Source organism: Macaca thibetana, chromosome 16 (genome assembly GCF_024542745.1).
Source record: "Macaca thibetana thibetana isolate TM-01 chromosome 16, ASM2454274v1, whole genome shotgun sequence".
NCBI classification, from domain to species: Eukaryota; Metazoa; Chordata; class Mammalia; order Primates; family Cercopithecidae; genus Macaca; species Macaca thibetana.
In genome coordinates, this window is record NC_065593.1 from 55,110,731 (window position 1) to 55,125,263 (window position 14,533).

The 14,533-nt window shown below is 40.9% G+C and overlaps 1 protein-coding gene and 1 pseudogene across 2 annotated transcripts in view; one reads left to right on the top strand and one right to left on the bottom strand.

Annotated features, from left to right (window-relative positions):
- The window catches only part of LOC126938912 (leucine-rich repeat-containing protein 37A3-like), a 110,268-nt gene that overhangs the window by 85,030 nt on the left and 10,705 nt on the right, over positions 1-14,533 (top strand). The gene's annotated exons all lie outside the window — the stretch shown is intronic.
- The window catches only part of LOC126938914 (leucine-rich repeat-containing protein 37A3-like), a 37,897-nt pseudogene that overhangs the window by 9,568 nt on the left and 13,796 nt on the right, over positions 1-14,533 (bottom strand). Inside the window, exons 6-7 of the transcript XR_007720227.1 lie at positions 3,318-3,389; positions 2,669-2,743 (exon numbers count right to left, since the gene is read on the bottom strand). The product of XR_007720227.1 is annotated as a leucine-rich repeat-containing protein 37A3-like (transcript). The remainder of the gene's footprint in view (positions 1-2,668; positions 2,744-3,317; positions 3,390-14,533) is intronic.

A 14,533-nucleotide genomic window follows, 5' to 3' on the forward strand; every position in this document is an offset into this window, starting at 1 on the left:
ATTGTTTACTATGTAGTCCATATACACATTTTCACAATGTCCCAGTCATAACATGGCTTAAACAAATTCAGAATCCAGTCAAACATCAGACATTGCACTTAGTGTTTATGATTCTTTAGTCTCCTTCAATCTAGAACTGTTCCCAGGATTGTTTTAAAGTATACTGACAAATCTTTGAGACTGTAAATGACCTGAGGTGTATGTTATCCTTACTTGAGAATAATTTTTCAATACGCATTAAAGATCATTACACATGAGCCAAGACTCAAATGCACTGGCCTACTTACTTTGTATATCAATGTGTAAACTCCTGAAGACTTCCAGTAATGAACTCCCATAAGGCAGTTAGTTCAATGTCTTTATGGCCTCGGTGACAAATGGTTACAGAGAATGAGAGCTTTTTTCTATCCACTAATGGTCAAGAAAAAAGCAGACAGATCCTCACTGTCTTAGAGAATAAGTGAGAAAGCTGGTCAATGAAGAGGACTTCATCCAGAGAGGAAGGGATCTAGCTGACAGGGAAGATGCTGCAGGAGGCTGAGGGAAGTGAGGCTAGAGCAGTAAAACAGATCTGACAATGTGGTGAAGATAAGAGAGTGACCTGACAAAAATGAATGGAGCAGAGTGCGAAATGAAGGGCCCTTTCCATGCTAATCTTCTATAATGCCCTGAAGGAGCCTTAGCATAAATGAGTTTCTATTTAGCTTGCCATATGGTGGGGTGGTGGCACCCATTTAAGTGGCAGGAAATTGTGTAACAAACTCACAATAGGGCCCTGCAGGACCTTTTTTTTGTTTGTTTTTTTTGTTTTTTTTTTAGACATGGTATTGCTCTGTCACCCAGGCTGGAGTGCAGTGGTGCCATCTTGGCTCACTGCAACCTCCACCTCCTGGGTTCAAGTGATCCTCCTGACTCAGGTTCCCTAGTAGCTGGGACTACAGGCGTGTGCCACCACACCTGGCTGACATATATATATATATATATATATAACCTGCAGAGAAGGCCAGGCACAGTGCCTCATGCCTATAATCTCAGCACTCTGGGAGGGTGAGGCAGGAGGATCACTTGAGACTAGGAGTTTGAGACCAGCCTGGGCAACATAGTGAGACTTTGTTTCTACAAAAAAATTAAAAATAAAAATAATATTGAAAAAAAAAAGATACCTCACATAATATATGCAAATTAACTCAAAATGGATCATAGACCTAAACATATACAATTTCTGGGAGAAGTTGTATATGTTTGAGGAGTTGTATATGTTTGAGGAGTTGTATATGTAATGAGGAGAAAATCTTTTTGACATTGGATTAGACAACAGGTTCTTAAAGATTTCTTAGGTAAGAAACGAAATATCACAAGCCATTTAAGAAAAAATTGCTTATTTAAAGCTGATCAAAATTAAAAACTTCTGCTCTTCAGAAAACAGTTTTATTTTTTACTTTTTTTTTTTTTGAGACAGAGTCTCGCTCTGTCGCCTAGGCTGGAGTGCAGTGGTGCAATCTCGGCTCACTGCAACCTCCACCTCCCAGGTTCAAGCACTTCTCATGCCTCAGCCTCCAGAGTAGCTGGGATTACGGGCGTGGGCCACCACACCTGGCTAATTTGTGTATTTTTAGTAGAGATGGGATTTCCACACAACTGGAACACTACTCAGCAATAAAAAGGAGTGAACAGCTGTCCCTCGTTGTCTGCAGGGGACTGGCTCCAGGACCCCCTGCAGATACCAAAGTCCACAGCTGAAGTCTTTTATATGAAATGACATAATGTTTGTGTATAGCCTCAGGTATACTTTAAATACCTAATACAGGGTAAATGGTATGTAAATAATTATACTGTATTTTAAATTTTCTACTGTTTTTATTGTTGTTTTATATATTTTATTTTTTCCAAATATTCTCCATCCATGGTTAATTGAATCCATGGATGAGGAACCTGCAGATATGGAGGGCCAGCTGTTGTAATAGGTGCAACAACATGGATGGTAGCATATCTCAAAAAATCTTATGCTGAGTGAGGCCAGGCGAGGTGGATCACATCTGTAATCCTAGCACTTTGGGAGGCCGAGGCGGGCGGATCACTTGAGGTCAGGAGTTCAAAACCAGCCCGGCCAACGTTGTGAAATCTAGTCTCTACTAAAAATACAAAAATTAGCCAGGAGTGGTGGCATGCGCCTGTAATCCCAGCTACTCGGGAGGCTGAGGCAGGAATCGCTTGAACCTGGGAGGCGGAGGTTGCAGTGAGTCTAGGTCATGCCGCTGCACTGCAGTCTGGGTGACAGAGTGAGACTCTGTGTCTCAAAAAAAAGCTATGTGAAAGAAGCCAAACACATGCTATATGAGTTCATTTATAAGACATTCTGGAAAAGGCAAAAGTAAAAAGTATAGGAACAGAAATCAGATTAGTAGCTAACAGGGGCTGATGGTGGCAGGAGGGGATTGACTACAAAGGGACATGAGGGGCCTTTTTGAGGCATCAGAAATGCTTTATATTGGGAATGTGGTGGTGGTTATGTAACTATACATTTGTCAGACTCATCAAACTGTACACTTGAAAAGGGTGAATGTTAGTATATGAAAATTACACCTCAATAAACCTGACTTAAGAAAATAATAAAACAAACCTAAAGAACCAACTAAGTGAAAATAAATCTAAGAAAAAAATAACTTACAGTTTTTCCAGTTCAACAGTCATCGTGAGAATGTTCTTAAGTGTTGTAAGTGGGACTTGCGTTGTTCCCATGTCTCTGAAGAAGAAAGCCAAAACACTCATGATATGAACCCCAGTAAAAAATTCTGTACTTAAAAAGACATTTCAAGGACATGTGATTACTTCAATTTTGGCTTCTCTATAAAACAAGCCAGCTCAAGAGTTTATTTGCTGTAGAATTCCAGGGAGCTCTTATTAAAGAAATTTAAGTTGATTTGCATCATCAAATTAATGATATTCAAGAGCAGAGCTTACACCATTTTTATGATTATCTTCTCATTTTCATATTGCATTCACCATCGTATTTACTCTTTTCTTCATTTTTAAAATAATGAACACCTTTTCCCCTTTGTTTTCTTGGTTAAATAATATTTCTCCATGTGTCTACATGTTCCAAATCTATATGGGTTCTTCAACACTGTTCTCTTCCCTTGCTGTCTTGACAATTATACATTCTCTTTAATTTTTTTCTTTGCCAATAACTTTTTTTCAATAACCCAGTTAAAATTTAAATTATGACATTTTAGCCTAAATGCAAAATACTTAAGCTTTGATAAAAATTTAAAAAGCATAAATCATCTCATGACTTATGAGAGTACTATAGTACTTACAGATATTTTAATGCTGGCAATTTAAAGAGATACGGATCTTCAACAGTGGTGAGAGGATTGCGATAGAGAATTCTGAAAAATGGAATGGAATTCAAATAACCTGCATTTTCAATGTGTGAAACTGCATGAAAAGTTTATATTCATTTTTTGCTATGGAACTTGTAGGTAAAAAAGAAAAAGATGTTTTCTGTTTTTATCTAATCAATCACCATTAGACTCCATAAAGCGCTATTCCTCTGGGAACTACCCAGGTCTCTAGAAGATAAAGTAGAGGAGAGAACAAGAGGAAGAACTACAAGGTAAAAAAAGTGGATAGCAAAGAAAAAATATGCCACAGAACTTTTCAGGTCAAAAACCCTACAAGTGACTATGTTGGTAGGAAGTCCTGACTGTGTAGCAAACACTATTTCTAGTGTCCTCCATAATTCAAGTTGCTCATCACAATTCAAGTTGTTCATTATTTATTTATTTATTTATTTATTTATTTATTTATTTATTTGTTTGTTTGTTTGAGATGGAGTCTCGCTCTTGTTGCCCAGGCTGGAGTGCAATGACTCAATCTCGGCTCACTGCAACCTCCGCCTCCCAGGTTCAAGCGATTCTCCTGTCCTGCCTCAGCCTTCCGAGTAGCTGGGATTACAGGCGCCCGCCACCACGCCCAGCTAATTTTTGTATTTTTAATAGAGACGGGGTTTCACCATGTTGGCCAGGCTGGTTTTGAACTCCTGACCTCAGGTGATCTACCTGCCTCAGCCTCCCAAACTGTTAGGATTACAGGCGTGAGCCACTGCAGCTGGCTGCTTGTCTTTTATCTTTATGAAGTTTTTAAAATTTATGGTTTAATTTGCACAGTTAAAAAACATAGGACCAATTCTTTTGCTTTATAGCCAAAGAAAAAGGAACAAATCCAACAGGAGGAACTGGTCAAAACCATACTCCCACTTTCTTCTTTTATGACATCACAGTCTTTCTTACATTGCATGTAATCACCTGCCACTTGTCAGTCTCCCGGACTATGAGCTCCTTGAGGGCACAGACCACAATTTTTTTTTTTTTTTTTTTGAGATGAAGTCTCACTCTGTCACCCAGGCTGGAGTGCAGTGGCGCAATCTCGGCTTACTGCAATCTCTACCTCCCGGGTTCAAGCAATTCTCCTGCCTCAGCCTCCCGAGTAGCTGGGATTACAGGTGCCCGCCACCATGCCCTGTCATCCCTGTGCCTGGCATGATGTCTGAAATGTATTAGGCATTTAACAAATGTTTATTGAATAAACAAATGACATTCTGTTTATATGTCAATAAAATGAATACATTGATTTTGATGCAAATTTTTATTCCAAAATGCTGGAATCGATTTTCTTTTTAATTCTTTAAAGTGAACAAGAAAAAGAAAAGAAACAGGAAGAAATAGAAAATCTGCCTTTAGGTTAACCAAAGAATCATCATTGTACTTCTGCAGAAATTATTCAAATAATAATTATTACGGTGAGTATCTACTGGGTTGCCAGGTATTTGTGATTAGCATTTCACATTTAATCCTCACGATAACCTTATGTGGTAGATATTATTGCCCTATTTTTAAATGAGGAAACTGAGGCACAGAGAGGTTATATAACTTGTCCTAGGTCACCAAGCTATTAAGCAGCAAAGCTGTGATTTGAACTCGTGTGTTCAATCTGTATGAAGAAAAAGGGTTTACTTTAACCTTACTTTTTAAAAAATTTTTATTTTCGTTCTTCATTCTTTCTCTTTCTTTCTCTTTTTCCTTCCTTCCTTCCCTCCCCCTTCCTTCTTTCTCTCTATTTTATTTCTTTCCTTTCTCCTCTCCCCTCCCCACCAAAACAGGGTCTCGCTCCATTGACCAGGCTGGAGTGCAGTGGCGTGATCTTGGCTCACTGCATCCTCCACTTCCCCAGCTCAAGTAATCCTCCTTCCTCAGTCTCCCAAATAGCTGGGACGGTAGGCACGCACCACCACGCCTGGCTAATTTTTGTGTTTTTAGTAGAGATGGGAGTTTCACCATGTTGGCCAGGCTGGTCTTGAACTCCTGATCTCAAGTGATCCGCCTGCTTTGACCTCCCAAAGTGCTGGTGAGAGCCACTGGGCCCAGCCTTAATTTTGAGAAGACTAAATACAGAAATGCCTTTCAACCTTCTTCTCCTCTGGGAGGGCCTCTGTGAGAATTACAGTTTCTCATTAGCACTTCACAGCCACGCTTGCCTGTAGTTCCAACTGTTCAGGAGGCTGAGGCAGGAGAATTGCTTGAACCCGGGAGGCGGAGGTTGCAGTGAGCAGAGATCAAGCCACTGCACTCCAGCCTGGGTGATAGAGCAAAAAAAGATTTTATGTCTTTCCCCTAATCATTTCCCATGAGTAAATAGTTAATTAGTCTATGGGCAATTAGACTTTTTTTTTAAGGGACACATTCTCACTCACTGTGTTGGCCAGGCTGGAGAGCAGTGGCTATTCACAGGCACGATCCCACTAGTGATCAGCATGGGAGTTCTGACCTGCTCCATTCCCGAATGGGGCTGGTACACCCCCTTTTTAGGCAACCTGGTGGTCTGTTCCCGGGAGGTCACCATACTGATGCTGAACTTAGTGAGGACACCCAATCGGCATAGCATGCTACAGCCCAGAATTCCTGGACTCAAAGGATCCTTCTTCCTTTGCCTCCTGAGTATCTGGGAATACAGGCACGTGCCTGGTGAGCCTTTAGAGATTTAAAACCATGTTGTAAATGACATCAGTGAAAATGGTGGAATAAAGACATCCAGAAATTCATCCCATCATAAAAGCAACAGCAACCAAAAAAATGGCACACACACACACAAAAAAAAATTGACCAGAATAAACTTTTTCAGAACTCTAGAAATTTAACCAAAGTCTGGGCACGGTGGCTCACACCTGTAATCCCAGCACTTTGGGAGGCTGAGGCAGGCAGATCATGAGGTCAGGAGATCGAGACCATCCTGGCTAACACGGTGAAACCCCATCTCTACTAAAAATACAAAAATTAGCTGAGTGTGGTGGCAGGCGCCAGCTACTCGGGAAGCTGAGGCAAGAGAATCACTTGAACCCGGAAGGCAGAGGTTGCAGTAAGCTGAGATCACGCCACTGCACTCCAGCTTGGGTGACAGAGCGAGGCTCCATCTCAAATAAATAAATAAATAAATAAATAAATACTAACGTGAATCTGCACCAATAAATAAGCACTGGCCAGGCGCAGTGGTTTAGGCCTGTAATCCCAGCACTTTGGGAGGCTGAGGCTGGAGGCTCACTTGAGGTCAAGAGTTTGAGACCAGCCTGGCAAACGTGGTGAAACCCTGTCTCTACTAAAAATACAAAAATTAGCTGGGTGTGGTGTTGCGTGCCTGCAGTCCCAGCTACTCAGGAGGCTGAGGCACTAGAATTGCTTGAACCTGGGAGGCAGACGTTGCAGCGGGTCAAGTTTGTGCCACTGCACTTCCAGCCTGGGCAACAGAGCGAGACTCTGTCCCAAAAGAAAGAAAAAATAAGAAAAAAAGATACTTGCATAATTATAAATAATTGCAATAATTAAAAATCTAGTTGCATGCAATAGTTATAAACTTGCAATAATTATAAATCTAGTTGATGAACATAAAGTGTATAAAGATGTAATGTGTGACAATAACAGGATAAAGGAGGGGGTGAGAGTGGAACTTTAGAGAAGCGAAGTTTTTATATACTATTGAAACAAAGTTGGTATTAATCTGAACTACAACCTTATATAATTAAGATGAGGCTGAGACCACAAGTGTGCACCAACATACTCGACTAACTGTAAAAAAATTTCTAGAGATGGGGTCTCACTATCTTCCCCAGGCTGGTCTCCAACTCCTGGCCTCAAGCAATCCTCCTTCCTTGGTCTCCCAAAGTACTGGGATTATAGGTACGCACCATTGCATCTGGCCACAAACATTTTGTTTTTTTATTTTTCATTTTCCAAGACAGGGTTTCACTCTCTTTCCCAGGCTGGAGTGCAGTGGCAAAATCATGGCACACTGCAGCCCCGACCTTCCGGGCTCAAGAGATCCTCCTGCCTTAGCCACCTGAGTAGCTGTGACTACAGGCATGTGCCACCATGCACAGCTAATTTTTAAATTTTTTTGTAGAGATGAGGTCTCAATATGTTGCCCCACCTGGCCTTGAACTCCCGGGCTCAAGTAATCCTCCCACCGCAGCCTCCCAAAGTGCTAGGATTACAGGCATGAGCCACTGCACTCAGCACACAAATATTAAAAAAATCTCAAGTCAAGCAGCTAAACTTCCACTGGAAGAAACTAGGGAAAAAAGCTCTCAGCAACCTGAACCCAAAGAAAGGAAATAATAAATATTAGAGAAGAAATAAGTGAAATAGAGAATAGAAAAACAGTAGATAAAATCGACATACTTAAAGGTTGGTTTTTTGAAAATATCAACAAAACTGACAAACCTTTAGCTAGACTGACCAAGAAAAAAATACAGAAGACCAAATTATTAAAATAAGGAATGAAAGAGGGGACATTACTATTGATCTTACAGACATAAAAAGGACTATATGAATAAAAAGGATTATATATATATATATAAAAAACAGTATGTGCTAATAATTAGATAACCTGGATGAAATAGACACATTACCAGAAAAATATAAACTACTGAAACTGACTCGGAAAAAATAGAAAATCTGAATAGATAGACCTATGTCAAGTAAAGAGATTGAGGTAATAATCAAAAAACCTTCCACAAAGAAAAGCTAAAGACTAGACAGCTTCACTGGTGACTCTACAAAATACTTAAAGAAGAATTAACACGGATCCTTCATAAAGTCTTTCAAAATACAGATGAGGAGAGAACATTTCCTAACTTACTCTATGAGGGTGATATTATCCTGATATCCAAACTAAAGACATCACACACAAAAAATTACAGACCAGTATCTCTTATGAATGTAGATGGGAAAATGCTTGACAAAATCTGGCAAACCAAATTTCAACAGAGTATTCTGTAAACATGGATCAGATAATAATAGCAGGATTCTTCAAACTGATTTATGGTTTCATTACTTTTTTTTTTTTTTTGAGTTAAAGTTTTCATTTATTGGCTGGGCACAGTGGCTTATGCCTGTAATCCCAGCACTTTGGGAGCCTGAGGCAGGCGGATCATCTGAGGTCAGGAGTTCGAGACCAACCTGATCAACATGCTGAAACCCCATCTCCCTTGGAGTCTTGCTTTGTTGCTCAGGCTTGAGTGCAATGGCGTGACCTCGGTTTACTGCAACCTCCACCTCCCGGGTTCAAGCGATGTTCCTGCCTCAGCCTCCTGAGTAGCTGGTATTACAGGCGCCCGCCACCATGCCCCGCTAATTTTTGTACTTTTAGTAGTGACAGGGTTTCACCATGTTGGCCAGGTTGGTCTCTAACTCCTGATCTCAGGCAATCTGCCCGCCTCGGCCTCCCAAAGTACTGGGATTATAGGCATGAGCCACTGTGCCTGGCTAATACATACTCTTTCAAAAAACCATATATGTTGCAAAGTATTGGAATAAGTATTGGAAAAGTATTGGAATAACATAACATTTAGGTTGGACATTTAGGCCGGGCGCGGTGGCTCAAGCCTGTAATCCCAGCACTTTGGAAGGCCGAGGCGGGCGGATCATGAGGTCAGGAGATCGAGACCATCCTGGCTGACACGGTGAAACCCCGTCTCTACTAAAAAATACAAAAAACTAGCCGGGCGAGGTGGCGGGCGCCTGTAGTCCCAGCTACTGGGGAGGCTGAGGCAGGAGAATTGCGTGAACCCGGGAGGCGGAGCCTGCAGTGAGCTGAGATCCGGCCACTGCACTCCAGCCTGGGCGGCAGAGCGAGACTCCGTCTCAAAAAAAAAAAAAAGAAAAAGAAACTTAGGTTGGACATTTAGGCTGATTACATGTCTTTGCTATTGTCAGCACAATTCTTATCAAAATCCCAGCTGGCTTCTTTCCAGAAAGTGACAAGCTAGTTCTAAAATTCTATGGCAATTTAAGGCACCCAAAGTAGCAAAATAATCTTGCAAAATAACAAAGTGGGAAGACTCAAATGTCCCAATTTCAAAACCCAAATCTAATCTACAGTAATCACAGTGTGATACTGGAATGTGGACAGACAAATAACAGAATAGAATTGACAACCCAGAAATAAGCCCTCGTATTTATGGCAAATTGATTTTTGACAAGGGTGCTAAAACAATTCAGTGTGGAAATAATGGCTTTTTTTTTTTTTTTTTTTTTTTTTTTTTTTTAATGGTGATGGAACAACTGAACATCTATGTGGCAAAATAATGAAGGTGGACCCCCTGCAAAATATGTCAAATACCTAAATGTAAGAGTCAAATGATAAGACTCTTACATGAAAACATGGGAGTAAGGGAGTAAATCTCATGACCCTAAATTAGACAACAGTTTTTTCTTCTCCAAACTGATTTTTTTTTCTTTTAAAACAATTTTGTCTTTTGAATTTAATGAACTATTACTAGCTGAAGGCAGCCTGACACGGTGAAAGGAATGTCAGACTGATGAAAGGTACACAGCCTGATTTAAAACTAAACCCTGAACCTTCTTAAAGAAGAATAAGACATTTTATACACAAACATGACCCCAAAAGTACAAACAACCAAAGGAAAAAAGATAAATTAGATTTTATGAAAATTAAAAACTTTTGTGCATCAAAGGACACTGTCAAGAAAGTCACAGAACTCACAGGATGAGAGAAAATACAGGCAAATTATCTGTTAAGGTCTAATATCCAGAGTGTCCCGAAGATATACCAAATTCTTATAATTCAATAAAAAGACAAATCAATTTTTTAAATGGGGAGAGGATTTGAATAAATATTTCTTCAAATAAGATGTATAATGGCCCATATACACATAAAAAATGCTCAATGTCTTAAATCATTAGGGAAATGTCCATCAAAAACCACAGCGAGATACTAGATGCTACTTTACACTAACTGGAATGGCTACAATGAGAAGAGATAGACAACGACAGTGTTGACAAAGACATGGAGAAATTGAAACCCTCAAACGTTGCAGGTGGAAGTGTAAAATGGAGCAGCCACTGTGGAAAACAGTTTGACAGGTCCTCAAAAAGTTAAACGTAAGAGTTGCCCTATGATCTAGCAATTCTGCTAGGGATGCACCCTAGAATTAAAAACATGTCCACACAAAAACGAGTACATGCATGTCCACAGCAGCATTATTCATAAATGCCAGAATAAAGTAGAAACAACCCAAATGTCCACTAAGTGATGAATGGATGAACTGATACAGTGATGGCTCCATACAATGGAATATCACTCAGCCTTGCAAAGGAATGATACATGCTGCAGCATGGGAGGACCTTAGAAACAACATGCTTTGTGAAAAGAAACCAGACACAGAAGACCACATACTGTATGATTCATTTATATGAAAGATCTAGAACAGGCAAATCCATAGGGACCCAAAGTAGATTAGTACTTACCTGGACCTGAGGGAAGACAGCAATGGGGAGTGATGGCTAATGGGTACCATGTTTCTTTTCCGGATGATGAAAATGTTCTGGGGTTAGATAATGGTGGTTGTTTGCCATACAACCTTGTGAATATACTAACCACCACTGAATTGTCCACTTTATAATACTGCGTTGATGGTATGTGGATCATGTCTCAATTTAACACAAAGAAGCATGTTGTATCGTATAGAACACCAGGTGCCAGGAGAACAAACATGCTGGCAGATGAAAAAAGAGGAGTGAAGACTCACTCTCCCTTGACCACGGTCAGAGTGAGTCAGTGGCGAGGCCGGGAGCCACACAGTCGTCCTGCCTTGTGATCCCCCTCCTCTTCCTATTCCAGATGGTTTTTCAGTGCCATTAACTTGTTCTGTAACACTAATATTCAATAAGATGATGTTACAAAGAGAAAGAAACAATGTGAGTGCCACATGACTGGTTAAGTATGGATTCTCAAACTAGGGCTTTAAATACCCTTCGTACTTTTTTTTGGCATGAAAACCTGTAAGACCACTGGTGGGCTTTGTGCAAGTCGGCTGCCCCCTCTTTCTCTATCTTCCCCTGCCCACTTTCCTCCCAGCTATTAAAAATGAATGTAGGCTGGGCACAGCAACTCAAGCCTGTAATCTCAGCACTTTGGGAAGCCAAAGCAGAAAAAAAAAGCTTGAGTCCAGGAGTTTGAGACCAACCTGGGTAACATAGTGAGTCCCTGTTTCTTTCTTTTTTTAAAAAACAACCAAAAATAAGGACTGTAAAGCAATATGTAGCCAAAACAACTTAGCAAAGTTTGTTATCTTTCCTCCTAAATTATCTCACTCTCCAACCTTCCATCTTTCTTGACAGCTCATCCATAGCCTTAAGCTTAGCATTACCTCTGAACTAGGAAGCTCTTCTCCAACTGACATTGGGATCTTTGCATTTGTCCCTGATGAAATAAAAATATAGGGCCACTCGATATTCTCCTATATTTCTCCTGTTCTAAGGCATTCTTTTCTTGACTAAGGTGGTGCCTGGGCCATGGAGAGACTGAGTGGGAACTGGCTCAACGGCTGAAGTTTGAGGACTCTACAGCAACTCTTTTCCACAAACCAAATGATATGAATGTTTTTATTTATTTATATTTATGTTTCCACTTTTAAAAAGTCTTTTAGTAGAGATCGGGGTCTCACTTTGTTGCCCAGGCTGATCTTGAACTCCTGGGGCTCAAGCAATCCGCCCATCTTGGCCTCCTAAAGTGCTGGGATTATGGGCATGAGCCACAGCACCTGGCCTTAAGTGTTTTTAGATTCACTGTAGACGATCATTTCCATTTCTGGTTCAAGTCTTTCATTTTATACATTAAACTAAGGTGCACTGACTCCCAGTCCATCACCTTTTTGGTATCTTTATGGGAGTAAAATGTGGCAAGTTGTTTTTAGCCTCAAAGACAGTCTCAAAGTCAAAGTTTAAGAAGTATTGCTCTAAATAATTTTTTAAAATATGCCTTATTAGATGAGGAAAGCTGAAATATTGTTGTACAAGCCTTTTGCTGTAAAACAATAGGACAGAATAAAGGTAGCTCACAAAATAAGAGAACATTTCTTGCCTGTTTTTTTTTCTCCAAATTCTTCTGTTCAGGTCCAGACAGATGGGCTACGTTTCCTTTCTATTAACTGAGGAGACAGAGATGAAAGAACTGAAGCATGTCATCACTGTCTTAAATGTGCTGAAATCCTAACAGCGTTAGCTGAAAAAATGTCCAAAGCGGCCATGAAACCAAATTTAAATGACAAACTCCAAAATGATCTATGCTAGAATCCCAAGGCAGTCAGGGAAAACTGGTTCCATGGAGGAAGGTAGTCAAAGAAATAAGCAGATGACCTAGACCCTCATCCAATATGTGTGATGTACTTGGGGAGAAAGTAACCTCTTTACTCATCTATATAGGTTCATGAGTCATGAAAACACATGTCCCCACACCAAGCTGGTCAATACAAGACCTCAAACTGCATCACGTAAACCCTTTCTCCGAGGCAAAGTCTAGAGAATCTGAAATGGTGAGCCTATATTTTTTTCTTTTTTCTTTCTTTCTTTTTTTTGTTTTTGAGATGAAGTCTTACTCTGTTGCCCAGGCTGGAGTGCAGTGGTGTGATCTTGGCTTACTGCAACCTTCACCTCCTGGGTTCAAGTGATTCTCCTGCCTCAGCCTTCAGAGTAGCTGGGATTATAGTTGCCTGTCCCCATGCCCGGTTAGTTTTTGTATTTTTAGTAGAGACGGGGTTTCACCATGTTGGCCAGCCTGGTCTCAAACTCCTGAGCTCAAGTGATCCGCCCACCTCGGCCTCCCAAAGTGCTGGGATTACAGGCATGAGCCACCATGCCGAGCTTTGAGCCTATATCTTAATCAAAGTCCTGAGAATAACCTTGAAGAAGACTCCCTGAAAATGAGGAACAACAGGAGAAGCAAGGGACCTGGAATCTGCAGACCTGGGTTGGAATTCTGGCTCTGTCACTTTCTGGTGAAGTGACTCGAGTAATGAACATGAGCCTTTCTGGGTAGCATTTACAGCACAAGGCAGTTTGAGGAAGCAATGAAAGAGCATGTGTATAGTGCCTAGCAATGCGCTGGACACAGTGCCGGTGCTCAGCCGTCATGTCACACCAGCACTGACTAGTGAGCATGAACCCTGGGGATGCCCAGAGCTGGTACGGCCAGGAGCTCCAGAAGCATGGGATTCTCAGAGGGAAACGGAGCTCACTGCTCTAAAAGTCCTATTCAAGTTCGAAAGTAAGATACAATGCACACAAAGCCAAATTGTCATAATTCAGCTCCTATTACAGGGGAACTAAGAGCTGTGTCGAAAATTACTTGCAAAGCTGGTAAGTGGTTCTGCCACTTATTAGCCATGTGAACCTCAGCAAATTACCTAGCGTCTCTGAGTTTCAACTTCCTCATCTGCAAAATAGAAATGATAATAACCGCATCGCAAGAGTTGTTGGAAAAATGAAAATGAGGTATCATAGGAGGTAACATGTACAGAGCATTTACCATATGCCAAGCACTGTTCTAAGAACTTCGGACATGTTATCTCACTTGTATAAGTACTTAGGTGCCTACAACCTAAACAGGACCTAGTAAATGTAAGTACTGAAAAAATGCTATGGGGACAGAGGAAGAAATGCTGAGCTTCTGTGAGAAGAGAAGACAGCTTGTTACACAGGTGAGAAGAATAAGCTGCAGCTGAGAAGAAAAGTATAAGTTGCTACGTGTGACAATCTCAAGACTTTTCAACCATTACAAATTTAAACAGCCACCCTAAATCACCCCAAGGACAGACCCCAGTTGTTCTTTTCATCTGTAATGTTTACGCCTCTCTGAATCCGAGAAGCAGCTGCCAGGGTTCCAATACATACCAAAGCATGATGACAACATCCTCGACTGCGCACACTTCTGTGCATCTACCGCCGTGTAAAGGAAGCTGATGTCAGTAGACTGGGGGGCACAACAAGGCATGTTTGTGAACGAAGCTCAATTTGCCATCACAGGGTGGCCACACCTACCTCACTAATATTCTAATAGTGGGATAAATAATTCAGTAGGGATACAGCCTGGATTTTGTTCTGATTCTCTCTTAGGGCTTACATTCTTGGCATGATATTGATGCGCCACAGACAAGCCAATATGTGAGTGTGCTCTATCGGAA